At 51.7% G+C, this 25,269-nt stretch overlaps 1 protein-coding gene across 5 annotated transcripts in view; it reads right to left on the reverse strand.

The window, feature by feature from the left end:
• LOC140394261 (ankyrin-repeat and fibronectin type III domain-containing 1-like) overlaps window positions 1-25,269 on the reverse strand; it is a 1,262,745-nt gene that overhangs the window by 1,052,709 nt on the left and 184,767 nt on the right. The window lies entirely within an intron of this gene.

A 25,269-nucleotide genomic window follows, 5' to 3' on the forward strand; every position in this document is an offset into this window, starting at 1 on the left:
TGCCCTGTATTTAACGTAGGTGCCCCAAAAGGCCACCAGAGGGCCTCCTTCACAACACAAATCCTGCTCACCCCAATATCCCCTCCCATCAGAGACTCTCATCAGACCCCCATATCAGAAACCCCCTCATCAGAGACGCACACCACAATTATGGCAGGATTCTTTGTTTGGGAGACTGTGTCCTCCCACCGGACTATAATTGCTCCTGGTGTGCACTGGCACTAGGATGGCACCCAGAAGTGATTCATTCTACCTCGCTATGCAAATCTATGCATGGCAGAGTGCTCAAGGGATTCTGTTCCAAATCCCACTTTCGGCCGCCATCCTAAAGTCCAGCGGCTGGCCCCTCTCCTCCCAGAAACCAAATCCTGCCCCCAGCTGACAAGTAGGGGCATCCCCCCTCCCAATTGCTAGGTCACCTCCCCCCCCCCAGCACACACGGGGGGTGGTCCGATCCTTCCCTAACCGACACTCCTGCCAAATGCCCAGAGACCCCCCATGTCAATGACCCCCCATATCAGAGAGCCCCCCCATATCAGAGACCCCCCCCCCCCCATCAGTCACCACTGTCTGGAAGCTAAAGAGCAGCCCAACAGAAACAGTGAAAAATCACTGCTTTTTCACTTATCTGTCCCTTACACCTGCTGCCTCAGACAGAGGTGTAGAAATCAGCTGCTGTTACTTCATAGAAATCCAAAAACACATCACAAGGCTTTAATGCCCACAAGTCCTTTAATCAGCAAGGCTTCTATTCGCATTCAAAGATAAATAGCTTTTAATACGTTGTCATTGACAGGGAAGTTTGTTCCAGACAGCCAGGTGTCTGTATTGTTTATTTTAATTTCCATTCATGCTTGAATGCATCTCAAGTACCCTGCTGTGTACCTAACTGAAATGTTTATAAACATCTAGCTATAATTGACAGCTGCTGACCATATCAAAAGCATTTAAGTGCTTTCTGCTGAGAAAAGGAGGTAGAAAAGCACTTATTTCCTGTGCGATTAGGTTCAAAGCACGATATTGAGATGTATTCAAGCATGGAGGGAAATTAAAAGGAACAATCCACACCTCTGGCAGGCTGGAACCTATTACTCTGTCAAATACAGCCTACTAAAAGCTAAAGTGAATAGGAGCCTTGCAGATCAAAGGACCTTAGGTGGTCTAAAGCCTTGTGATGTGTTTTGAATTGTTATGAAGTAACAGCTGCTGCTTTCTACACATCTATCTGATAGTGCCCCCGATCAGTCACCTGCCCGACCGGACCACATGCACAATAAAAGCCCAGTCCCGAATGAGGCACCCTGCCTTCCGATCGGCCCGCCCCTGACCGTGGCGGCCGTGGATCAGTCTGCAGCCGCCTCGCGGGTATCCCAAATGGCAGGACCAGATTAGATCCACGCAGTCGGGAATTCGGCCGGTCGGGTGCGGAGAATAACGGGGGGGGGCCTCTGGCAATGGCCTCAGGTGGTGGATACTCTTTGTGGATACTCCCAGAGTACGCCGCTTTTCGGGGGGGGGGGGAACAATTACAGCAGTTTCTAAGTTGACAGTTAAAAGACTTTGGGCGGAATTCTCCTATTCCGCCCATAGCAAATTTAGCTGCGGTCAGGAGTGCATAAAGCCATGTTGCAATTATCCCAATGGCAGCTTGGTCTTCCCACAGGCTGGTGCTATGAACACCATTTGCATCCCATTAAAGCTCATTAAAACAGCTGCGCGCCGGTGTCCTATCAGGCCTTCCAATCTTGCATCAAGCCAGCATGAAATTACGTTGGTCTAAAATCCGATTGCTAAAGAGTGGACAAAGCAGTCCTCAGTTTACAAGATAGTTTGAGGTGCGTGCAATAAAGCCTTTCTGCCATTATACTGCAGTGCCTGCCATCTGCTGGGTAGATCATATCCTGCCCTCTATCTCCATGATGAATTAATCCTCATGGACAACACCATGCTGCTGAACATATGGACCCTCCTTTGTCACCATCTTGAATCAGTGCTGCACCTGAGGTTGGGGAGAACAGGGGTCTCCTTCCTCCTGGTGCCATATACCAGTGTTTATCTGAACAGAATTATGCTGCAAAACCCGTGCAGCCACCGCAACAAAGGTCCGAAGATCGACTGGGGATGGATTGCAAGGTGAAACCCGGGGGGGGGGGGATGAGGGGAGCAATGTAGCAGGAGGGTTGTGCAAGGAGGTGAGGGGCAAATGTAAGGACTCATGAAGACAGGCAGAAGGGCAAGAAGGTGGATGAAGAAGATGAACAGTGGTAGGCAGTGTGACGACCGGGGGGGGGGGGGGGGGGGGTGCTGGCCCCTGGCGAGGCTGCATGAAAAGTTTACAATCAAGGGGGTAAACGGGATACCACATTATTTACTGGAAGGGGATAGACAAAGACTCCAGATGCGGTGGGTCGAGGCCCAAGTGAGGCATGGATCTCAAGTGATGGGGTTAGGGGGAGGGTGACTGAATCAAAGAACAGACTTCTTCATGAGGCTGCTGGTCTTTTCCCTCCGGGTTGCTGGCAGCCTACATGGTTTGGTGAAGACAAGTGGATTGGAGAGATTGGCATGAGTGTGCTGGACTGATATTTAAATATGTAATCAAGACCTTCGATTCCGCCAGCTGACAAGTGGCAGATGAATCAGCTGCCAGGTGAGTCACCTGTGCATAATTAATGAGGTTCTAATTACAGACTCTGGTAGAGCATCCTGCCATTCTGGCCCGCAGGAAAGGAGCCGCCGGAGACACATGCCACCGCACTTAGTCTCAAAACCGGAGAATTCTTCTCTTTGAGTCTCCCAAAGTCCCAAAAACATGTTATATATCAAGTTTCAAACAGTTGTGCAGTAAACTATCCATTTTCTTCGAAGGTGAACGGGAGTTTGGATCAAAGGTAACTAATTAAAATTTCTACTAAGATACAAAACTAATGGGGAAGAGGGCAGAAGCCTTTTTGAGATCAGGTTGACAGCTTCCCTATAAACCCAGGAATTTCATAGACAGCAGTTGCAATTTCATCTTGTGTGGCCTGTAGCCAACTAAGAGGTCGAGAGCGAGAGATAAGATGAGCCAGGCCTGAACCTTGAGTTGAGAGAATTGTTCACCACACAGAATGCGGATGGGAGCTTATTCTCAAATTGAAGACCGAGTCCGTGAGGAGTTAAAGGAAGCTGGAAGATTTGCCTAGCTTGGAGCTAGAGGACAGAATCTAGTGTAACCCTCACAGTGAGAGCTAGTTCTGAGGATAGAAAGTACCTGGCTGGGAAAGGAAAAATGAACCAACCCATTGCAAGCTGTGAACTGTTTGTTTTAAGAACTGTAATTCCATGCAGAGTGATAAGTAAAAGGGAACAGTTTATTTCTCCAGTTTCAAGTATAAGTTGCCAACAAAAATTGTTTTGTCAATAATGTTCTCTTAGTCATTTGATATAGGACAAGTTTTAAAATATGTCTTGACGTCTTTCAGCTGTTAACTGTAAGTTGAAATTTCTCTTTAAAAATAATTGGTCTCTTATGGAGATCATAACAATGTATATTTGGTGCTTTTGCCAAGGAATTTTATATTTGTAACAATATGAATGTGTGTGCTCCACTTGCTCACCATATGCTTCTTCTAAAAGGTATTCTCATAGGAGGAGAACAGATGTATGGCTGCTGGGTGTCAAGCGCTTGCCTGATAGGATAGAAATTATCTGCAGCAGAGTCAGTAGATGGCCCTGCAACTACATGCACCAGAGAATTACTACAATAGCTGAGAGGATGCATCGCTAGTCACTTGATGTGGCTGTAGGTTTTTGAGTTTGGCATCACACTGAGATGTAACTCCATTATCCATGCCAATTCCTCACATTGCCCTTCTGCTGTCACTCCCTCAACACCATTAAATATTTGAGTGAGAACAAACCACTGGACATCAATGAGATTGTGAAGAGTCCAGCTCTTAGCATTTGTCATGACAGCTAGGCCTCAACTTTATGCAAGGACGTGAGGGGCAAATGCAAGGGCTCATGAAGACAGGCAGAGGGGCAAGAAGGTGGATGAAGAAGATGAACAATGGCTGGCAGTGTGACGACCGGGGGGATGGGAGCTGGCCCCTGGCGAGGCTGCATGAAAAGTTTACAAACAAGGGGGTAAATGGGATCTCTGCTGCAGAAGGGCTTGAGGTGTCCCACATTCTCCCTGACAAGCTGCATCTCAGATTGGCAGTCACTTGTATAAATGAAGACTATGGTTCCGTTGCGGCGATGGGGAGCTGAGCCGCACATTTCGGCAGCTCCCGCTATAACGGACTTTTGGGCTCTCCGGAGGAGCCCCAACGGAATTTTTTTTGACTAAATCCCGTGTGGTAAGGTGTAGGTCCCCCCTTTCGTCGTATGGAGGGGATTAGCAGTGGAGCGGCGGAAAAAGAGGCTTTGGAGCAGCGGCAGAAATGAGGGGGAAAAATCAAGATGGGGGAGGTCGGAGATCGAGCAGCATGGGGGATGGACCAGCAGGAGTTTCTCAGGCGCTGCGTGGAGGAGCTTAAAAAGGAGGTGCTGGCGCCAATGCTGTTGGCGATCGAGGGGCTGAAGGAGACCCAGAAGGCCCAGGCGGTAGAGCTCCGAGAGGTGAAGGACAAAGCTAACGAGAACGAGAACGAGATCTTGGGCCTGGCGGTGAAGATGGAGGCGCGCGAGGCGGTGCACAAGAGGTGGGCCGAGAGATTCAAGGTCCTGGAGAATAGGTCGAGGAGGAAGAATCTCTGGATTCTGGGTCTCCCTGAAGGCGTGGAGGGGGCTGATGCCGGGGCGTATGTGAGCACGATGCTCCATTCGCTGATGGGTGCGGAGGCCTCTCCGAGCCCCCTGGAGCTAGAAGGGGCTCACCGGGTCCTGGCGAGGAGACCCAAGGCTGGCGAGCCGCCAAGGGCGATAGTGGCGAGGTTCCATCGCTTCGCGGGCAGAGAGAGTGTCCTGAGATGGGCCAAGAAGGAGCAGAGCAGCAGATGGGAGAATGCGGTGATCTGAGTCTATCAGCACTGGAGCGCGGAGGTTGGACTCGAACTGAGGGACTGCGGATGTGGGGGAGATGTTGACTGTATTCAGGGTTGTAAATATGGGTAAAGAATGTTTCACGGGTGGGACGATGGATGGGGATGGGGGAAGAGTTCCTGATGGGGCGACTGTGAGGAATGTGGGCGTCGGTGCTGGAGGGAGGTGAGACTCGGGGATGGGGGAATTGGGATAAGGCCGCAACAGGGGCTGCGCCACAGGGGGCGGGGCTGGCTCAGGAAAACGTGGGCTTTTTCCCGCGTTAGGGAGGGGGGGGGGATGGAGGAGCGCAAGGAGGAGGAGGGATTTCCACATGGGGGAGCAAAAGAGCTAGATTCGGATCTAGCGGGGAGGGGGGCAGGGGAGGAAGGGGGAGGGGGGGGGACAATAGGGTTGCTGCTGCATTGGCCGAGGAGGAACTGAAAATGGAAGAGGTGGTCGGGGCGGGGGTTCTCCGTCTGGGGGACTGGCCTAAGATAGGAGATGGCTAGTCAGCAGGGGGGAGGGGGCGTGGGGGGGTGGGGGGGTAGCCCCCCAATCCGGCTGATCACGTGGAATGTGAGAGGCTTAAATGGGCCGGTTAAGAGGGCCCGAGTGTTCGCGCACTTAAAGGGACTGAAGGTAGACGTGGTCATGCTTCAGGAGACACACCTGAAGGTGGCAGATCAGGTCAGGTTAAGGAAGGGATGGGTAGGACAGGTGTTCCATTCGGGGCTGGATGCGAAGAATAGAGGGGTGGCAATACTGGTGGGGAAGCGGGTGTCGTTTGAGGCCAAGAACATAGTAGCGGCCAATGGAGGCCAATACGTGATGGTGAGCGGTAGGTTGCAGGGTACGGGGGTGGTATTGGTAAATGTATACGCCCCGAATTGGGACGATGCTGGATTCATGAAACGGATGTTGGGGCGTATTCCAGACTTGGAGGTAGGAAGCTTGATAATGGGTGGGGATTTCAACACGGTGTTGGACCCAGCACTGGATCGCTCCAGATCTAGGACTGGAAAGAGGCCGGCTGCGGCCAAGGTGCTCAGGGGGTTTATGGATCTGGGCTCATAGGGAGAAGAGAGAGGGCAGGGAAAGGGAGAGGTTACTGGGGAGATCTTAAGAGTGGACAGGAGATATGCAGAGGCCCCTGATGAGGGACTACTCAGGGAGAGACGAAGTCTCCAGACGGAGTTCGACCTGTTGACCACAGGGAAGGCAGAGGCACAGTGGAGGAAGGCACAGGGGGCGATGTAGGAGTATGGGGAGTAGGCGAGCCGGATGCTGGCACATCAGCTCCATAAGAGGATGGCAGCGAGGGAAATAGGTGGAGTCAAGGATGGAAAGGGAACTACGGTGCGGAGTGCGGTGAAAGTGAATGAGGCATTCAAGGCCTTCTACGAGGAGCTGTATAGGTCCCAGCCCCCAGGGGGAAAAGAGGGGATGCGACGATTCTTGGACCAGCTGAGGTTCCCGAGGGTGGAGGAGCAGGAGGTGGCTGGTTTGTGGGCGCCAATTGGGGTGGAGGAGCTGGTTAAAGGACTGGGGAGCATGCAGGCAGAGAAGGCCCCGGGGCCGGATGGGTTCCCGGTGGAGATCTATAGGAAGTATGTAGACCTGTTAGCCCCATTGCTGGTAAGGACCATCAATGAGGCAAGGGAGGGGGGAACCCTGCCCCCGACAATATCGGAGGCGACGATCTCTTTGATCCTGAAGCGGGATAAGAACCCACTGCAATGTGGGTCGTATAGGCCGATCTCACTCCTCAACGTAGATGCTAAGTTGCTGGCAAAAATGTTGGCGACGAGGATTGAGGACTGTGTCCCGGGGGTGATTCACGAGGACCAGACGGGATTTGTAAAAGGGCAGGCAGCTAAATACCAATGTGCGGAGGCTCCTAAACGTGATAATGATGCCATCGGTGGAGGGAGAGGCGGAGATAGTGGCAGCTATGGACGCGGAGAAGGCCTTTGACCGAGTAGAGTGGGAGTATCTCTGGTAAGTGTTGCGGAGGTTTGGGTTTGGGGAGGGGTTTATCAGTTGGGTTAAGCTCCTATATAGAGCCCCGGTGGCGAGTGTGGTTACGAATCGGCAGAGGTCGGAGTATTTTCGGCTGTATCGAGGGATGAGGCAGGGGTGCCCCATGTCCCCCCTGTTATTTGCATTAGCAATTGAACCTTTGGCCATGGCATTAAGGGAGTCCAGGAAATGGAGGGGGGTGGTTCGAGGGGGAGAGGAGCATCGAGTGTCGCTGTACGCAGACGACCTGTTGCTGTATGTGGCGGACCCAGTGGAGGGGATGGTAGAGGTCATGCAGATGCTAAGGGAGTTTGGGGACTTCTCGGGCTACAAGCTCAATGTAGGGAAGAGTGAGCTCTTTGTGGTGCATCCGGGGGATCAGGGAAGAGGGATAGACGACCTACTGTTGAGGAGGGCGGAAAGGAGCTTTTGATACTTGGGGATCCAGGTAACTAGGAGCTGGGGGACCCTGCACAAACTTAATTTGACGCGGCTGGTGGAGCTGATGGAGGAGGACTTTAAACGGTGGGACATGTTGCCACTCTCACTAGCGGGCAGGGTACAGTCGATTAAAATGGTGGTCCTCCCGAGGTCTCTTTTTGTATTCCAATGCCTTCCAATTGTGATCACCAAGGCCTTTTTTAAGAGGGTAGGCAGGAGCATTATGGGTTTTGTGTGGGCGAGTAAGACCCCGAGGGTAAGGAGGGTTCCTGGAGCGTAGTAGAGATAGAGGAGAGCTGGCATTGCCGAATCTGGGTGGCTACTACTGGGCAGCCAACGTGGCGATGATCCGTAAGCGGGTGATGGAGGGAGAGGGGGCGGCATGGAAGAGGTTGGAGATGGCGTCCTGCAAAGGAACGAGCCGGGGGGCATTGGTGACAGCACCGCTGCCGCTCTCGCCGACAAGGTACACCACGAGCCCGGTGATGGCGGCAACGCTAAAGATCTGGGGGCAGTGGAGACGGCACAGGGGTGCGATGGGAGCCTCGGTGTGGTCCCCGATCAGAGATAACCATCGGTTTGTCCCAGGAAGGATGGACGGGGGGTTTCAGAGCTGGCATCGGGCAGGGATTAGAAGAATGGGGGACCTGTTCATCGATGGGACGTTTGCGAGCTTAGGGGTGCTGGAGAAGTTTGGACTACCCTTGGGAAATGCTTTCAGGTACATGCAAGTGAGGGCGTTTGTGAGGCGGCAGGTGAGGGAATTCCCGCTGCTCCCGGCACAGGGGATTCAAGACAGGATGATTTTGGGCGTATGGGTCAGAGGGGGAGGCTTTGGTAGAGGAGCTGAAGGGTAAATGGGAAGAGGAGCTGGGGGAGGAGATTGAGGAGGGTCTGTGGGCTGATGCCCTAAGTAGGGTCATTTCCTCTTCCTCGTGTGCCAGGCTTAGCCTGATACAATTTAAGGTTGTTCACAGAGCGCATATGACGGGGGCGAGGCTGAGCAGGTTCTTTGGGGTGGAGGACAGATGTGGGAGGTGCTCAGGAAGTCCGGCGAACCATGCCCAAATGTTTTGGTCGTGCCCGGCACTGGAAGGGTTCTGGAGGGGAGTTGCGAGAACTATATCTAAGGTGGTGAAAGTCCAGGTCAAGCCAAGTTGGGGGCTAGCAATATTTGGAGTAGCGGACGAGCCGGGAGTGCAGGAGGCGAAAGAGGCCGGCATTCTGGCCTTTGCGTCCCTGGTAGCCCGGCAGAGGATCTTGTTCGTGTAGAAAGATGCGAAGCCCCCCAGTGTGGAAGCCTGGATAAATGACATGGCAGGGTTTCTCAAGTTGGAGAGGATAAAGTTTGCCTTGAGAGGGTCTGCGCAGGGGTTCTACAGGCGGTGGCAACCGTTCCTAGACTATCTCACGGAGCGTTAGATGAAGTTCGGTCAGCAGCAGCAGCAACCCGTTTTCTTTTTGTTTCGGGGGGGGGGGGGGTTTGTTGTTTGTATGGTTGAAAATTTTGGTAAAAAATTCTTAATAAACATATTTTTTCTAAAATAAAAATAAACGAAGACTATGGATTCCTCGTTGTTGTGGAGACTCATATCAGGCTGTGAAGAGAAGAATGAGAAGCCTAATCCTAATTTAAAGTCTGAGATATTTGGAAAAACTGACGCCATTTGTTTTTTCAGCCTGAAAAAGAAAGTATCTGCTAGGTAATCTTGTAGAAGTCTTTAAGATAGTCAAAGGAATGGAAAAGATAATTTCAGAACATTCTGTCAAATTGGGTTAAGACAACAGATTCAGCCTCGCAAAAATACATTTAGGACGTATAGCAGGAAATTACTTTCCACACTAAGCACGATCAATGCATGGAATAGATCCACATAAAGTAGTGGAGGTGAAAACTCAAGAATAATTTGAGAGATGAATGGATGGTACAATGAGGGGGAATTTAGGATCTTCCTGGATGATTGAATTTGGGTGGGCAGTGTTGTGGATGGAGGCAACGACTCCAGAAGAGGCCAGCTGACAGGATACAACTCTCTTTATTCTCACACTAAATACAACAATCACTCCTCTCCACTCCCTGCAGGGTCACCTTCCCAAGTCAGGGCTTACATCCTGTGGGGAGTTCCTCCAATCTGTCCCTAGAAACCTGGGTTGCTCATACTCAGAGGTGTAGGAAGTGAATCAGATGCAGTGTGTTGCTATATTTATTTGGTTATAAATATGGCGGTCAATATGGTCGGCTTTCTTAATCCTAATTAAGAGTGTACTTTCAGAGTCGGCAGGTATCTCTCGATACCGCCACAAGGTTCAACCCGAATACCGATCAAAGAGCCAATACACCAGTTAGTTAGTTCAAAGTCAATACGATTTATTTACACACAGTAAGATCTACTCATGCATGATGATACTACAAACTAAACTATCTCTATCAGTAACGCCTATACTTAACTTCGGGTGCCCACTTAGTCAGAGGAACAATGGCCGTTGTTCGAATCTGAGGCTGTTGGGTTTGAAGAGGTAACAGGAGTACAGCGAAGGTCGTCCGTCTGGTAGCAAGCATTGACCTTGAACTTACTTGCGTCTGGTGATGCTGGTGGATGGGTCTCTCCGCTTGAGAGCCGAATCCAAGAGAGCGAATCGCTCGTGGGGGTTCCTTCTTATACTTGGAGGGGCTTCGCGCACTTTTAGGCGGGCCTTAAACTTGGTCCCAATTAATTGGGCAGCTTCTCGATCACGGTTATCGATCTTAACCAATAAAGGGGTGGGTGCCCTGATGGCTGGGCGTGTCTTAGGTGGCCGTTGGCCTTGCTTTGTTTGTGTCTTTCAGTTGGGGTACTGGCACAAGGATGTCTGCGACAGTATCAACTACCTGAGTGTTAGTCCATTGTTCCTCGGAGATGGGCCATCAATATGTTAATCGACCCAGAATTATGATTTCGTCTGGTAACTGCTTCCCAAAATATACATTCAGGCACTGTGCCTGCTTGTTGCTTAGTATTGTCCACATTTCCCTATATTCTCTGTGAGTGTCCATTTTGTGTTCTGGAAGTGGCCATCCCAGATGGCTACAAGTGCAAGTTCTGTCCCTTGGGTCTGTAATCACCTTGTGATGCTCTCCAACTTTTTTTATTTGTTTATGGGACATGGGCATTGCAGGTGATTTCTGGGCATTCCAGGCTGCGGCGGCATTTATTGCTCATCCCCAATTCCCTTGAGGGGCCAGTTAAGAGTCAACCACATTGCTGTGGGTCTGGAGTCACATGTTGACGCGACCAGGTAAGGACGGCAGATTTCCTTCCCGAAAGGACATTAGTGAACCAGATGGGTTTTTATGACAATCGACAGTGGTTTTCATAGTCATCATCAGACTTTTAATTCCAGATTTTTATTGAATTCAAATTTCTTTATCTGCAATGTGGGAATTGAGTCTAGATCCCCAGAGTATTATTCTTAGTCTCTGGTTTACTAGTACAGTGACAATACCACAATGTCACCGCCTCCCCACTGTACAGTTCAGTTACATACCCTTAAAATGATTTCATAATATACTGATGTTGAACTACCAAAATGTGCCTCCGTAGAGATCTTTGAAATATTAACCCTAGGTTGCACCAACTAAAGATATCCCTGAGGTGGTCTTCTGTCCAGCAGGTTTCAACTTTTGCAACTTCACCTGCACTTGTTCCTCATCAGTTGTACTCTGCTCTTCATCTGCCATTCATGAATGGTCCCTTCCTCAGCAGTGGAAACATCTGTGCTGCTGTTTGACACTTTAGAAATGGTTTACACATGGTACTGTGAGATCTTGGTTGATATTGAATATTTGTTGTTCTTCCCCCTCTGCTCGGATAACTGGAAGAACAGAATAATAGCATACTTCAGAATGTCAGCAATGAAGCAGCCTTTGCAACATAGCATCACATGGCTAGGCATTTTTGGTTATTAGTTTAAGACTACTGTTGCAATATTTGCCTGTGAGTGAAAAAGTGAATGTGTGTGAGTTAATAAGGACATTTCTAATTTAAATCAACTGAACAGTGTTATGCAGTGAAATGTAATAAAATTGAATTCATTTAGAAAAGGAAATCAGGTTAAAATATGAATGGCACCAGCCACAAACATGGAGTTTTTTGACATTATTCTCCCTCTATTCCATCTGTTGCCTCCAGGCTCAGAATCTCAAGGGCTATTTTTTTAAAATAAGAAAACCAATGCTGCATTTTTGGTGACCTCCTCTTGTCTACCCGCGTTGCTCCTTGTGTATAACTTTTTTCTGCGAGGAAATATGGAAGGGATTTATGTTAGTACCTCCCACTTGATTGGTACATTTAACGGATTAACATGTCGCTATGATAGCATTACACAATTTCCAGGAAATACTTGTGAATTTAAAAAGATAAACGATGAACAAAATGCAGTGCTTTCCCTCTCTAACAGTATACCAACTTTAGCAGACAACATAGTAAAATAAAGCCAAATATTGGCCCACTTACTTTGACAATCATGCAGTCCAGTAAATTTCTTCTCCACCTGCTCCCAGGCTCAGAACACAGGGAGACAACATTCAATCGTTCATCACCTTCATTCATTTTGCACAGTTTCTGCTCTTTATTGCAGTGTGGCCCTTTCCTCCAAAACGAGTAATCCTTTTCTGCAAATCTTCTGTGGCAAAGCCTCCAAAGTAATCTCTGGATAAGGGTCATTCTTCCCTCTTCATGGAGAGGTGGGATCGCTGCCAGATTGGTGGCCTCATGGTGCGAGATGTCCGGAAGAGGCATGATGACATGCAGAGAAGTGCGGCCAGGCGGTGGGCAGGGAACTTTTCGTAGCACCCTCCTGTTGCGCCGTAGAATGGAGCCATCAGCCATTTGGACAACAAAGGACCTGGGGGCAGCCTGCCTGATGACAATAGCTGGGGCTGACCAACCTCCCTCAGGCAACTGGACGCGAACAACATCGTCTGGAGCCAGCACAGGTAGATCCTTGGCATGAGCATCATATGTGATCTTCTGCTGCTCCCTGGATTGCTGCACTTTCTGCAGCACCGTAAGGCGGTCAAGGTCTGGAACATGGATGGCTGGAACAGTCGTCCTCAGGTTGCGGTTCACGAGCAGCTGCGCCGGAGACAAACCAGTCGACAGAGGGGTTGCCCTGCATGCCAACAGCACCAGGTTGAAGTCCGAGGCTGAGTCTGCAGCCTTGCACAGCAAGCGCTTGACAATATGGACCCCTTTTACGGCCTTCCAGTTTGATTGCGGGTCATGGCAACTGGATGTGATGTGACTGAAGTGGTAGTAGGATCGTGCAAAGTCGGACCACTCTTGGCTGTAGAAACATGGGCCGTTGTCACTCATTACTGTGAGTGGTATGCCGTGCCTGGCAAACGTCTCTTTGCAGGCATTAATCACTGACTTGTTGACGTGAGGTCCGACAGTTTCACCACACTTCCGTGTAGCTGGAGTAGTAGTCGACCAAGAGCCATTTGCGGGAAAGCGGTCTATCCCCAACTTGGACCACGGAGAAGATACGATCTCGCGCTGTTGCAGTGTTTCCTTGGGCTGAGCTGGTTGAAATTTCTGGCACGTTGTGCAGTTGAGGACCATGTTGGCAATGTCCTGGCTGATGCCTGGCCAGTAGACTGCCTGCGTCGACATTTTTCAACTCCAAGGTGACCCTCATGAATCTGTCTGAGCACCCTGGCTTGCATGCTTTGGGGAATGACGACTCTATCTAGTTTAAGAAGGATCCCCTCGACAACTATTAATTTGTCCTTAACGTTGAAGAACTGGGGGCACTGCCCCTCTTGCCAGCCATGGGCAAGGTGTTGCATCACTCGCTGCAGTAGAGGATCTTTGGCAGTTTCTTCGCGTATCTGGACAACTCGTTCATCAGTGGCTGGGAGGTTGCTGGCACACAACTGTACCTGTGCCTCGATGTGGCGAATGAAGTCGCCCAGTTCACACGCATAGTGATGGATCGGGATAGGGCACCCGCGACGATCAGCTCCTTGCCCGGTGTGTAGACGAGTTCGAAGTCATATTGGTGGAGACAAAGAAGAATTCGCTGCAGCCGAGGTGTCATGTCATTTAAATCCTTCTGGATTATGTGGACTAAAGGCCTATGGTCTGTTTCCACCGTGAACTTCGGCAGACCATATACGCAGTCATGAAACTTGACTATTCCTGTCAGGAGACCCAGACACTCCTTTTCGATCTGGGCATACCATTGTTCGGTCGGAGTCATGGCCCTGGAGGCATATGCCACTGGAGCCCAGGACAAGGAATCGTCTCGCTGGAGGAGCACCGCCCCAATGCCGTCCTGGTTTGCGTCTGTGGATATCTTGGAATCCTTGGTTGGGTCAAAGAACGCCAGTACTGGGGCTGTGGCGAGCTTTGCCTTCAGCTCAAGCCACTCCGCTTGATGTGCGGGAAGCCACTGGAACACTGTCGACGTTTTAACGAGATGCCGAAGGGCCGTGGTGTGGGATGTCATGTCGGGAATGAATTTTCCGAGAAAATTTACCATCCCGAAGAAGTGGAGGACCGCCTTTTTGTCCTCTGGTGGCTTCATGGCATTGATTGCCAGCACCTTATCGGCGTCAGGTTGCACACCTTGCTGTGAAATGTGGTCACCTAAAAACTTGATAGCGGACCGCCCAAACGAGCATTTGGCCCTGTTGAGTTGGAGGCCATTTTCAAGTATCCTCTGGAAAACCTGTTTGAGACGAGCAATGCGATCCTCGGGCGTCGTGGACCAGATGATCACGTCGTCCACATAGACTCGCACCCCCTCGATGCCCTCCATCATTTGCTCCATTATGGCATGAAATACTTCGGAAGCTGATATGATACCAAAAGGCATCCGGTTGTAGCAGTACCAGCCGAACGGAGTGTTAAAAGTGCACAGCTTCTGACTGGACTCGTCCAGCTAAATTTGCCAGAAGCCACGCAAGGCATCCAGCTTGGTAAAGAATTTGGCGTGAGCCATCTCACAGGTCAATTCTTCACACTTCGGGATCGGGTAATGCTCTCGCATGATGTTGCGATTCAGGTCTTTGGGATCAATGCAAATGCGGAGTTCGCCAGAGAGTTTCTTGACGCAGACCATGGAGCGGACCCAGTCTGTGGGTTCCATGACCTTTGAGATGATTCCCTGGTCTTGGAGCTCTCGTAGCTGCGTTTTCAGACGCTCCTTGAGAGGAGCCGGCACCCGGCCTAGTGCATGGATGACTGGGGTGGCATTCGGCTTGAGAAATATCTTGTAGCGATATGGGAGCGTGCCCATCCCATCAAACACACCGTGGTATTGTGTGAGAATGTCGTCTATCTCAGCCTGGACATTCGCATTGGGCGAGGCCGTCGCCGGTGTCGAGGACATGGCATGAACTCGCTGTGCCAGATTTAGGAGTTTGCATGCGCGAGCACCGGGCAGGGATACCTTGTCAGGCCGAACAATCTTGAATCTCAACGTCGCCTTGATTGCCTTGTGAGAGACGCCTAGCTGACACGACCCACTGGCAGCTATGACATTACCATTGTAGTCAAGGAGCTGACAGACTGGTGGAAGAATGCTAGGTTGGTGTCGAGGTCCGACTGTGATAGGAGGTTCGCAGAAGCGCCAGTGTCCAATTTAAATCGGATGCGAGACTGGTTGACCATGATGAAGGCCCACCACTCGTCGTCATGATCCACACGGAGGATCAAAAGGCGGTTGGCAGGCACGGTAGACACCTACCCGCTATGGAGACTCGAGACAGTCAGCATTGGGGTCCGTTGGGCTGTCTGGATCAGAATCCTGCATGCCTTGTTGTACGCAGCGGACACGTCTGCGCTGCAGCTGGGATCGTAGGCTGTTGTTCGGTGGAGCGGACCTGCAAAAGGCCACGTAGTGGCCAGGCTTTCCACACTGTAGACATCGCCTGCCTTTGGCTGGACATTGGCGCTTTAAATGGGCGGAGCCACAATTCGGACACGTCATGACGCTGACGTCAGCACGTTCTGTGCACTATCGCGCATGCGCAGTGCGGTCGGCTGACGTTCGCGCATGCGCCTCAGGGTCTTCGGCCTCATCATCCACCCGGTCGTGGCGCGCATGCGTGGGGACCCGAGAAAAGCGCGCTAAGCAGCCTCTCTCCTCGATGACCAAGCCTTCCATTTTCGCTATGGCCTGCAACCTTTCTGCCTCGTGGGTGGCCAGTTTTGCAGTTTCTGCCGCCCTGCTGCGGGAGTAGCGATTTCTGGCATGCTCATGGACAACGCACATTTCGATGGCGGCGGAGAGGGTCAACTGTTTGATTTTGAAGAGCTGCTCCCGCAGGAAGTCGGACTGGACCCCGAAAACGATCTGATCCCGGGTCATGGAATCAGTCGTCGAGTCATAATTGCATGACTGCGCTAGGATGAGGAGATGGGTCAAGAAGGACTGAAAAGGTTCATCCTTGCCCTGAAGCCTCTGTTGGAAGATGTACCGTTCAAAGCTCTCATTCACCTCAATGTCGCAGTGGCTGTCGAATTTCAGCAGAACTGTCTTGAACTTTGTCTTGTCTTCGCCATCGGCAAATGTAAGCGAGTTATAGATATGGATGGTGTGATCCCCCGCAGTCGACAGGAACAGCGTGATCTTTCTGGCATCCGATGCTGCCTCGAGTTCGGAGGCCCTGATGTTCAGGAAGAACTTTTGTTTGAAGACTTTCCAGTTGGCGCCAAGGTTGCCGGAGATCCGGAGTTGTGAAGGAGGCTGGATCCTTTCCATGACGCAGGATGGCTGCTTGCTGGTCGTTGCAGATGCACTCGAGGTAGGTTGATTAATAGCACTCTGGTACCATGATGTGTTAAGTAAGTTGGTTCACAGTTGACTGCAACTGGATGCAGTGAAACTAGAAACAGGCTTCTGACACAGGAGATGGTCCAACGCTCTTTTATTAAACTTCCTGATTGCTGTACATAGAGTGTCAACTCACAGCAGACTATCAATCTAACTGATAACCTCTTACTGGCTTGACCAGATTTTGTGAGGGCCACGAAGAATCCAGCATGAGTTTCAAGGATACAAGAAATAACATTTATTTACAATATATACACAAAACAGCAGCAACCTCACTTGCTGCTTACTCCTTCCTGCTAGTTCCAAACTGGCCAGCTTTATTTATACAGGGAGTGTGCTAATGATTTCTCCGCCCCCCCCTCATTGGAGAAGCTCATACTCCCACAGGATTGTGGGATTGTCATTAGTCCCCAGCCAATGGTAAGCAGGCAGGTTATAACACCAGACTAGCTCTCTACCTCATGGTGATAGTGCTCACTGGCTCGTGCACTCTTACTATCCCAGTAGTTGTGTCCTGTAGAGAGGGAGAGTCTTAATGCCCTGTGTGCTTTATATGGTGGTGACCTGTCTGGTGATTGGTTGTTATGTGTCGTGTGTGTTCATTGGTTATCCTATGTGTCAATTACTGCCTGTCTGCATCTCATTATATACGAGTGGATATTATGACTGGAAGTACAGTAGTGCAATAGTGTGCAGCAGCGAAAGAGCAGAGGTCCAAGTGGGGATCTCTTTATAGTAAAGTGTGGTTAAATGTGTTTCCAATGTGCCATCAAGTATGAATATGGGACCAACAGAACTTCCAAATAACAAAGATCAAACTGTGGAACAAAGCAAACCAATAAAATAATTACCACAAATCCCTCCAACACTTAGATTGTGTGTGAGTCTGTTGGGACAGAATTGTCTGTGCTTTTGACAGATTTGCTGCATGAAATTACATGTTTTATGCTGCTGGGTTGCAATCGATCATCTAAATACTTTGCTAGAATAACGCAAAATCGAACAGTCTCAGGAGAACAAAAGGCTCATTAAATCAGCACAATCCCTCAGAGAAAAATACAACACATGAAATAGATCCCGAGGGTTTATCCAGGATTTCACTAAATTGCTTCATATTGATTGACCCTTCTTCAATAGGATGCTTAACATGTTAACTTCAGATTATTCCAACGCATGTCAATTGATGTTGAAACATACTCTTGCATAGTGTGCTGTGTTGTTTTTATTTTTTTTAAAAGAACAAGGACACATTTCCCATCTACGTTAAAAAAAAGCTCGCTTTGCATCAGGTTACACTGCCACGTACCTACAGGAATGTAGCTGAGTTTACTTCTAATTTGGTCATGGTATGGGAGTATAGCTGGCAAGGCTAGCATTTGTTGCCTATCCCTAATTGCGCCTGACAAGGTTGTGACAAACCACCCTCTTGAACTGCTACCGTTCATCTGGTATAGGTACACCCACAGTGCTCTTAGGGAGAGTGTTCCAGGATTTTGACCCAGCAACAGTGAAGGAATGTTCCAAGTGGTCAGCATGATGTGTTGCAGGTGGTGGTGTTCCCGTGTACTCCCTTTGCTTGTTCTTCTAGGTCAAGGTGGTAAACGTTGTGGATTTAGAAGGTGTTGTTGAAGGAGGCTTGGCAAGTTACTGCAGTTCATCCTATAGTTCTGGGGTTCCCAAACTAGTTTCCGTGGAACTTCTCCAGTGGTTCTGCGGTCAGCCCAGCCATTTTAAATTTTGAAAATTGCTTTGCTTGCATCTTGCCCAATTGAAGACAGCTGTTTCACTTTGTTAGCTACTGATAAGCACACTAGTCAGCCTATCAGCAGCCAATTAACTAAGAAGCCAGCCTCTGATTAGAGGAGCTGGTAAAACATTAATATAAACTCAGGTAAGTGAGATTCAGGAGCTATATGGGTCAAAAGAGCGACGTAGCGGTGGCGGTGATGTCGATGCTGGCCTGATGTTCGGTGACTCCGGGATCGTGCCTAAATCCTCTTCATCCTCGGGCGTGGGCAGGGGAAGGACGGATGGTCCTGGCGGGGTTAATGCTGGGAGTGCCGGGGGAGGGGAGGGTGGCACCGGGCCAGAGAGGTGTGTGTGCGTGTATGGAACCTGCTGGTGCCAGGTCCCTGAGGGAGACAGTATCTTGGCGGCCGTCGGGGAACGCCACATAGGCATACTGGGGGTTGGCATGGAGCAATTGCACCCTTTCCACCAACGGGTCCTCCTTGTGGAGGCGGACGTGCCTACGGAGCAGGACTGGTCCTGGAGCTGCGAGCCAAGTCGGGAGCGACAACCCGGATGTGGACTTCCTGGGGAAGGCAAAAAGACGTTCATGGGGTGTGTGGTTAGTAGCGGTGCACAGCAGTGACCAAATGGAGTGGAGTGCATCAGGGAGGACCTTCTGCCAGCGAGAGGCTGGGAGGTTCCTGGACCATAGGGCCAGTTGGACAGCCCGCCATACCGTCCCGTTCTCCCCCTCTACCTGCCCGTTTCCCCGGGGATTATAGCTGGTCTTCCTGCTGGAGGCGATACCCTTGCTGAGCAGGAACTGACGCAGCTCATCGCTCATGAATGAGGATCCCCTGTCACTGTGGATGTAGGCGGGAAAACCGAACAGAGCGAAGATAGTGTTTAGAGCCTTGATGACAGTGGCAGACGTCATGTCGGGGCATAGGATGGCGAAGGGGAACCTGGCGTACTCATCGACCACACTGAGAATATACCTGTTTCGGTCGGTGGAGGGGAGGGTCCCTTTGAAATCCACGCTGAGGAGTTCAAAGGGCCGGGAGGCCTTCACCAGGCCGGTAGATGTACGGCTTGCACTCCGCACAGACCTGGCAATCACTGGTGATTGTCCGTACTTCCTCGACGGAGTAGGGCAGGTTGCGGGCCTTTATGAAATGGTACAACCGTGTGACTCCCGGGTGACAAAGGCTGTCGTGCAGGGTCCAGAGTCGGTCTACTTGTGCACTGGCACATGTACCTCGGGATAGGGCGTCTGGGGGCTCGTTGAGTTGGCCAGGACGATACTTAATCTCGTAATTATGGGTGGAGAGCTTGATCCTTCACCGCAAGATTTTATCTTTTTTGATCTTGCCCCGCTGTGTGTTATTGAACATGAAGGCTACCAACCGTTGGTCAGTGAGGAAAGTGAATCTCCTGCCGGCCAGGTAATGCCTCCAATGCCGCGCAGCTTCAACGATAGCTTGGGCCTCTTTTTCGACGGATGAGTGCCGAATTTCTGAGGCATGAAGGGTGCGGGAAAAGAATGCCACGGGTCTGCCTGCCTGATTGAGGGTGGCGGCTAGGACGACGTCTGATGCGTCGCTCTCTACTTGAAAGGGCAGTGTCTCGTCTACTGCGTGCATCCCGGCCTTGGCGATATCGGCTCAGATACGGGCGAAGGCCTGCTGTGCCTCGGCCATCAGGGGAAAATGGGTGGACTGAATGAGTGGGCGGGCCTTGTCCGCATAGTTTGGGACCCACTGGGCATAGTACGAGAAGAACCCCAGGCAGCGTTTGAGGGCCTTGGGGCAGTGGGGGCGGGGAAGCTCCATGAGGGGGTGCATGCGCTCGGGATCGGGCCCCAGAACTCCGTTCTGGACCACATAGCCGAGGATGGCTAAGCGGGTCGTGCTAAACACGCACTTCTCCTTGTTGTAGGTGAGGTTGAGGAGAGTGGCGGTGTGGAGAAATTTGGCAAGGTTGGCGTCGTGGCCCTGCTGGTCATGGCCGCAGATGTTGACGTTGTCTAGGTACGGGAAGGTGGCCTGCAAACCGTACTGGTCGACCATTCGGTCCATCTCCCTTTGGAAGACTGAGACCCCGTTAGTGACGCCGAAGAGAACCCTGAGGAAGTGATAGAGACAACCGTCTGCCTCGAAAGCGGTGTATGGACTGTCTGATTTACGAATGGGGAGCTGGTGGTAGGCGGATTTGAGGTCTACCATTGAGAAGACCCGGTACTGTGCAATCTGATTGACCATATCAGATATGCGTGGGAGGGGGTACGCGTCGAGCTGCGTGTACCGATTGATGGTCTGGCTGTAGTCCACGACCATTCTGTGTTTCTCCCCAGTTTTAACGACTACCACTTGAGCTCTCCAGGGGCTGTTGTTGGCCTCGATAATGCCCTCCCGAAGCAGCCGCTGGACCTCGGATCTAATGAAGGTCCTGTCCTGGGTGCTGTACTGTCTGCTCCTGGTGGCGACGGGTTTGCAATCCGGGGTTAGATTGGCGAAGAGGGAAGACGGATCGGCCTTTAGGGTCACGAGGCTGCACACAGTGAGGGGTGGTAGGGGCCCGTCGACTTTGAGGGTTAGGCTCTGGAGGTTACACTGGAAGTCTAGGCCGAGTAGTAGGGCAGCGCAGAGGTTAGGGAGGACAGAGGCGGAAGCTGCTGAATTCTACGCCCTGGACCGTGAGTGTGACCGTGCAGAACCCCCAGATCGCGACAGAATGGGATCCGGTGGCCAGGGAAATTCTTTGGTTGGCTGGGTGTACCGTGAGTGAGCAGCGCCTTACCGTATCCGGGTGGATGAAGCTTTCGGTGCTCCCGGAGTCCAGCAGGCAAGAGGTCACGTGGCCGTTGATTTTCACACTGGTCGATGCGGTGGCCAGGTTGTGCAGACGAGACCGGTCGATCGTCACTGAGGCGAGTCGTGGTCGGTCGTCGCTGACGTCGGATGATGGGGAGCCTGGGGGGCCCAGGTCCTGGAATGCTGTCGGTGCCCATGTCCCGTGGGGGAGACAAGATGGCGGCGCCTGAAGATCCTGTGGGGAACAAAATGGCAGCGCCCATGGGCCGCACGTTGCGGTGGCTGGACAAGATGGCGGCGCCCATGGGCCGCAGGTGGACTAAGGGGGAGAAAATGGCGGCACCCACTGGCCGCGCGTGGCCCCGGGAGGTGAAGATGGCGCCACCCGCTGGCCGCTTGCGGCCCCGGGAGGAGAAGATGGCGGGGCCCACTGGCCGTGCATGGTCCAGGGAGGTGAAGATGGCAGCACCGATTGTGTGTAGGCTCGGGGTAAGGGGCGATAGCGGCAACTGCGCGGGCCTGGCACACCGCGGCAAAATGCCCCTTTTTGCCGCAAGCCTTGCAAAGGGCAGCGCAGGCCGGGGAGCGTTGGCGAGGGTGCTTTTGCTGGCCACAGAAGTAACATCGGGGACCCCCGGGGTGGGCGGGCTGGCGTGTGGCGCAGGCGTACTGGCTGGGTAAGGCCCCCGCTGGGGCGGCCATCTGTGGGGTCCACGAGGGGTAGGAGGGGTGGGCCGCGCGGCTGTTGGGGTAGGCCTGAATGTTACGTGAGGCAACCGCCATGGAGAGCGCTAGCTTCTTTGTCTCAGCTAGGTCGAGCGTGGCCCCTTCTAACAGTCTTTGGCGTATGAGGTCCGACCCAATCCCCGTTACGAACGCGTCCCGCATAAGAAGGTTGGAATGTTCGGTGGCCGTAACGGCCTGACAGTCACAGTCCCGGATGAGTGGGATTAGGGCCCGCCAGAAGTCTTCTATGGACTCACCAGGGAATTGAGAGCGAGTGGCAAGTACGTGGCTGGCGAAGAGCGTGTTCGTTTTCTTTGAGAAGCGCCATGGCGTCGGCGCAGTTCGGGGCATCCTGGATCAGTGGAAACACGTTGGAGCACAACCTTGAGTACAGGATCTGTATCTTCTGAGCCTCTGGAACAGGGGTGGTAGCTGAGTTGATGTACGCCTCGAAACAAGCTAGCCAGTGATTAAAGTCCTTTTTGGCGTTGCTTGATTGCGGATCCAGCTGCAGGCGATCTGGTTTGATTCGGAGGTCCATCTTTTAGAAAATCTGAGAGCAATAAATTGAGGCACGATCAATTGAACAAAGACTAGAGTTGGATACAACTGAGGCTTTATTGCTCTAAGATGTGTGGCCTCCCACAGCAGCTGGTGAAATGGCTGCTGAATGGAGGACACGCATATTTATACTCCGCCTACTGGGTGGAGCCAGCAGGCAGGGACTACCGGAGAACCTGTAGTACAGGTCCTACCTTACATCCCCTAATACAGGTGCAACAGTGGTTTACCACACTGAGCTAAACGGGTGCCATAGGGGGCCTGAAAGGAGCCAAGGGGGCCCATGGGCAGCCAGGGCTACAGGGGCCTGAGAAGAGGGTGAGAGAGGGGAGTGCGGGTGGTTGAAGGGGGTTGCTCCCATTAAAAATGGCAAAAAGGTAAAACTTAAGAAGCATTTATTGAATAACAGAATGTTATAATAAATGTATGCAAAACAGACGTAGAAACATCTTTTAAATTAGTTTTTGTATGTTTGTACATATTGCACAATAATAATCATTTTTGATGGTTTAATTCTTCAACCTAATAAGAATGTTTCTCAGGGGTTCCCTCAGTACCCTTGGGAGTCAAAAGAGTTCTGCGGAGGGTGGTACAGTGGTGCAGTGGTTAGCACTGCTGCCTCACAGCACCAAGGACGCTGGTTCGATCCCAGCCCTGGGTCACTGTATGCGTGGAGTTTGCATATTCTCCCCGTGTTTGCGTGGGTTTCACTCCCACAACCCAAAAAGTTGTGCAGGGTAGGTGGATTGGCCACGCCAAACTGCTTAATTGGGGGAAAAAAGGTTCTGCGATGGGAGTAATAATAATAAGAAGAAGAATCGCTTATTGTCACAAGTAGGCTTCAATGATGTTATTGTGAAAAGCCCCTCGTTGCCACATTCCGGTGCCTGTTCGGGAAGGCTGGTACGGGAATTGAACCCGTGCTGCTGGCCTTGTTCTGCATTACAAGCCAGCTGTTTAGTCCACTGTGCTTAACCAGCCCCTACATACTCACAGTGCTCAATACTCCGGAAAGGCTTCTACATGTGGTAGCGAGCGGGAACTTCGGCGAGCTTCCCAGTGCTCGGCCCAGCAAGGTCAGCCACCCTATTCAACGTTAATTGGTCCACTTAACGAGAGGCCCACAATCACAGGGAGAGGGCCCACTGGCGGTGGGGCACCAGACTTATAAACCCTCACCACCTTCGAGGAGCAGTCCATGGAGGTGACTGGGGTGGCCGAGGACAGGGCAGTCACCCACGACGTCGGCACCATTAGTGAAGGTGTCCAAGGCATCGCTCAGTCGGTGACAGCCATGGCTGAGGGTCTCGACAGAATGTCTGCCTTGCTGGGGGATGTTACCCAATACCAGGCTGACCTTGATGAGGTTCTGCTGCTAATGGCCCGCTATCAGATGGGAATAGCCGAGGTGCTGCAGAGCATGTACCAGTCACTGAGGAGAGTCACCGAGGGCGTCGACACGATGATGCAGGCGATTTGGAGCCGCCAGGGGCTGGCAGAGCCAGATGATTCAGGGGCAGCTGGTGCACGAACCAACAGCCCCTCCAACCCAAGGTGAACCCCAAGGCCCTATTGGCACCGACCAGACCCGCTCCATGGAGTGGCAGTGGCCACCAGCTCACCCATATTCCACCCCTCTGATGTGGCCACGTCTCACAGTCAGCACCCGGAACAGGACGGCACGTCTATGCATGTGCCGTTGACAAGTGCGCCAGGGCTCTCCGGCACCAGAGCTCCCAGAGGACGCCCGCCAGGGGCACTGAAGGCCACGGGACGAGGTAAGCAGCTGGCTGTCTCCACCTTTGATGTGCATCCTGGGGAGACTCCTAGACGTAGCAGCAGAGCTAGGAAGGCCAAGCACATCGAAGATCGGTGAAGGCATTGGGGAGGGGTGGTAGGGAGGAGGTAGTTAAGGCAGCACCATCGGGAGAGTGGGGAATTGTAAAACACCACCACCAACCTTGTGCACAACAAGTATGAATCCTCTGTCACTTTCTTCTGCAATGCGGGCCGATCTCTGAACCCTTGGCCCATCTCTCCAGGCTTCCCCCCGGACAAACAGGGCATCCGTATCATGTCGGATGGACCTGTGGGCTGAGGCCAGCAAAATACCACACAGGCCCTCACTCGAGCCCCAGAATCCTGAGGCGTAAAGGTTCAGGGCAGCAGTGACTTAGACGGCTACCAGGAGTGGATGTCCTCCTCCATGGGGTGCCAAGTCTGTGAGGACATGGCACAGGTGCCGCACCATCTCCTTGTTGAGGCACCAGTGGCATGCGTTGTCTTTCGTCTGTTCAAAGGACCAGCAACGCCTGTACATCCTGGCCTGTCGTGGGACTCCCCCATCTGAGTCCCTCCCTGGACTGATATGCGCCCAGGTCCTCAGTGTATGGGGCGGGGTCCAGCACATCGTCCGTCTGCTGACGCTGCGGCTGTCACCACCGTCTCTCGTGTCTAGCCGCCCGGCCTAGCAGCTGCACCACTAGGGCAAGTTCTGCTGGGTTCAAAATCCCTGCCACAACGTTCTATGCATAAGGCATTGGCAGAGAGTATTAGACAGACAAACGATGGCTCCCACCCTGGGACCCTCAATTGGGCAAGGCTTTCAGGAGTGTTACAATACCCTGAGCCAGGGTGTGGTCAATTTCAGATCGCCTTGACCTGGAGTTGCAACACAATTGAATTAAAAATTAATTCAGAAAATTCCCGAAGTCTTTGGCCCTTGGCTGTCCAATAACTACAGTCACCAGATCTGCAAATTTAAACACAATTTATAACAAAACTATTCTGAAATATGCAGCAAATACAACTGGTTAACTATACGCACGCACACACACACACACACACACACAACAAACAAACTCAGGGGTAAAGAGGGGTGAAAATAATAAGTAAAAGTAAAAGATAAGAAATGAAATGAAAAGTCGCTTATTGTCACAAGGAGGCTTCAATGAAGTTACTGTGAAAAGCCCCTAGTCGTCACATTCCGGCGCCTGTTCGGGGAGGCTGGTACGGGAATCGAACCGTGCTGCTGGCCTGCCTTGGTCTGCTTTAAAAGCCAGCGATTTAGCCCAGTGAGCTAAACCAGCCAAGAGTCTTGGTTTGAGATCATTTTTCCAGCACCTTTCTTCTCTTCGAACTTTGC

The sequence above is a fragment of the Scyliorhinus torazame genome, chromosome 17, assembly GCF_047496885.1.
Source record: "Scyliorhinus torazame isolate Kashiwa2021f chromosome 17, sScyTor2.1, whole genome shotgun sequence".
NCBI lineage: Eukaryota > Metazoa > Chordata > Chondrichthyes > Carcharhiniformes > Scyliorhinidae > Scyliorhinus > Scyliorhinus torazame.